At 40.5% G+C, this 3,566-nt stretch overlaps 1 pseudogene; it reads left to right on the top strand.

Annotated features, from left to right (window-relative positions):
• The first annotated feature begins 2,595 nt into the window (after positions 1–2,595).
• Positions 2,596–3,566, top strand: part of LOC102849062 — a 2,970-nt pseudogene continuing 1,999 nt past the window's right edge.

The following is a 3,566-nucleotide window of genomic DNA, read 5'->3' as shown; positions in this document are numbered from 1 at the left end:
AGTAAAACCAGATCTCCATTGAATCTACTGATTCCACACCTTACTTTATTGACCCAGAAAATGAGAATCTCTGATTTCACTGATTTGAAGAACACGTGAAGAGCTTGACAAGATGATGAATGGCAGGATCGTATGTGGTGGAGTTTCCTGTACCAGATGAAGGACAACAATGTCCCCAAGTCTAGAAATGATTTCCTTAAATGAGGCCTAGGAAATCTGGATACTTACAATTACTTAAAAAAAAATAAAGAATAGTTTTATCCTGAAAAAAAATATTGTATTCCGTTCTTGTTCTTTTTGTTGTTGTTATGTGCCATTGAGTTGCCTCCAACTCATAGCAATCCTATATACAACAGCCCTAAAATCTGCCCTATCCTGTGCCAATCTCACCATCTCCAACACAACTACCCCCTTCCCCAGTCACTGAATCAATCCATCTCATCGAGGGTCTTCCTTTCCTGTGCTGTCTCTCCACCCTCCCAAGCATGATGTCGCTTTCCAAGGACTGGTTCCTTCTTGCAACTTGCCCAAAGTATGTCAGGCGAAGCTTCAGACTCCTTGTCTCCAAGGAGCAGCCTGGCTTCACCCTCTCCAGGACAAACCTGTTTTTTTTCCTAGCAGTCTATGGTTTGTTTATTCAATACTCTTCTCCAGCACCACAGTTTAAAGGCATCAATTCTCCTTCTATCATCCCTAGTCATTGTCCAGCTCTCTGATGCATAGCAAGTGATTGCAAAGAACATGGCATGTCTCAAGTGCACCTTAGTCTCCAGACTGACATCTTTGCACTTCAGCACTTTAAAGAGGTCTCTAACCACAGACTTTCCCATCGCAATATGCCTTTATTTTATTTTATTTTATTATTTTTGTGTGAGTGTACCGTCAAATCAGATCTGACTGGTACAGGAGGAGATTATCCCTCCTTCCCTGGCAGAGCATCTGGCGGATTCGAACCATGGCAATATGCCTTTTAATTTCCCGGCTGCTGGTGCCAAGAAGTGTTGACTATGGATCCAAGCAAACCAAAATTGTGAACAATCTCAATCTCTTCACCGTCCATTATGATGCTGCCAATTGGCCCAGTGGTGAGGATCTTTGTTTTCTTGATACTGCGTCTCAATCCATACTGAAAACTGCAGTCCCTGACCTTCCACAGCAAGTGCTTCAGGTCCTCCTGAGTTTCAGCAAGCAGGGTTGTGCCATCTATATTGTATTCTGTGCTTTAGATAAAGGTTGAATTATTACGTGTCATTCTTTATTGCATAATTTAGAAAGAGGAGCTTAGGTCATCATAAAAATAATCTTGTTGTTTTCACTGTTATCATTGTTACATTAAATGTTATTTTTGTTGTGTACTGTAGAGTTAAGAACTGAACCATAGGTGATCCTCCAGCGGGTTTTCAGAGGCAGTTAATCACACAAGAGAAGGTTGTCCATCCTTCTCCTGAAGAGCAATGGGTGGATTTGAACCTCATGCCTTTGGGATTGCAGCATAGCATCTTTCCATTAGGCCACTAGAGCTACATTTTAAATTGTACCAAATTCATATTAAAACATATCTATTTTACATATCCACTTCTATTTATGATTGATTTTTTTTAAAAAAAATAAATAAAAGAAGGAGTTTCCACTGCTGAAAAGAAATTTTAAAATCTTTAGCATAGAGTGTTAACTCTCCCAAAGGTATTTGCTTTTTAACAAGAGCAAATCCCTTCTTTAATTACACCAAAGGAGCTGGTCTCTAATAAGGGACTTCAAGCATAAGGGGGGGAAAGAGGATTTGGGAGAATCCAATGGAAAACCTTGAGCTCACCTGGAACCATCCCTGGTTTGCAGCCACCTGCTGAGATAATTTAGCACCACCTCCCTATAGAGTCAGTGTGTTTGCACTTTGTCACTGGAACTTGGGAGTAGAATTTTAGTATTTGTTTGGCTTTAGTAAGAGGTACTATTTCTTTTTTTTTAATAGTAAGACTTCTTTTTATTTTTTAAATAATTTTAATGAACATCTACAGATATTTTGGATTTCCATTCATTCATTGCTGCACTTCTCTCCCCACCCAGCCCTCCCACCTCCCCCAAGAGGTACTATCTAAACTAAGAATTCTACTTAATAGAGTTAAAAATGAGATAGGTAGAGGGGTTTGAGTCAACTCTACAATAAATTTATAGCTCAAGGAGTCCACAGATACAACAATATTTGAATGTATTTCCTATGTATCCTTAGTTTACATGTTTATAAAATTATTCAGAGAAGGAAGAGGTCCGTAGACTTCACCAGCATGCCAGAGGAGTCCATGGACCTCCAAAAGTTAGAATGCTCTCTCAGTATCTCCTTTTCTTTCACAGAAATATCCAATATAGAGGAAAGTTAGTATCAGAACAGAGAAGTGCCTTGAAAATCTTGTATTCCTTATGGGCAAAATATCCACTTCTCTTAATTTATAATGTAGGAAACCAATCAAAAACATACATGTCTAGGTTACTATCCTAGTTGTCCATAAGAACTTCATCTTTGTGGGTCTCATTTAGCACAGCAGCAGCCTTGAGGTACAGTTTTTTTCCTTCACCACCTGGGACCTGCACTAAGCAACCATGTCCAAGGGCCCTGTGGTTGACATTGATCTTGGCACCACCTACTCCTGTGTAGGGATCTTCCAACATGGGAAAGTGGAGATCATTGCAAATGATCAAGGCAACCTGATCACCCCAAGCTATGTCACATTTACTGATACTGAACAATCGATTGGCGATGCGGAAAAGAATCAAGTTACAATGAATCCTACTAACACAGTATTCGATGCCAAACATATCATTGGACGAAGATTTGATGATGCTGTTGTACAGTCTGATATGAAACACTGGCCCTTCATGGTGGTGAACGATGCAGGCAGGCCCAAGGTCCAAGTAGAATATAAAGGAGAGACCAAAGGTTTCTATCCAGAGGAGGTGTCCTCTGTGGTTCTCACAAAGATGAAGGAAACTGCAGAAGCCTACCTTGGGAAGACTGTTACCAATGTTGTTGTCACTGTACCAACCTACTTCAATGACTTTCAGCGCCAGGCTACCAAAGATGCTGGAACTATTGCTGACCTCAGTGTTCTCCGAATCATCAACGAGCCAACTGCTGCTGCTACTGCTTATGGTTGACACAAAAAAAGGTTGGTGCTGAAAGGAATGTACTGATCTTTGACTTAGGAGGTGGCACTTTTGATGTGTCAATCCTCACTATTGAAGATTGGATATTTGAGGTCAAATCTACAGCTGGAGACACCCACTTTGGTGGAGAAGACTTTGACAACAGAATGGTCAACCATTTCATTGCAGAGTTCAAGCACAAGTATAAGAAAGACATCAGTGAAAACAAGAGGGCTGTCAGGTGCCTCTGCACTGCTTGTGAACGTGCAAAGCACATACTTTCTTCCAGCACACACACGAGTACTGAGACAGATTCTCTATATAAGGGAATGGAAAGAATATACTGAGTCACTGTATCGAAAGGAATTGGAAGACACAGAAGAATTTCATGAAACAACATATGAGCAAGAGCCTATGGTGATGAAAGA

The sequence above is a fragment of the Elephantulus edwardii genome, unplaced genomic scaffold (genome assembly GCF_000299155.1).
Source record: "Elephantulus edwardii isolate Elephantulus edwardi_28Jun2011 unplaced genomic scaffold, EleEdw1.0 scaffold00050, whole genome shotgun sequence".
In the NCBI taxonomy this organism is placed as follows: domain Eukaryota; kingdom Metazoa; phylum Chordata; class Mammalia; order Macroscelidea; family Macroscelididae; genus Elephantulus; species Elephantulus edwardii.
The sequence above is the reverse complement of the archived record's forward strand: the minus strand, read 5'-3'. Positions and strand labels throughout refer to the sequence as shown.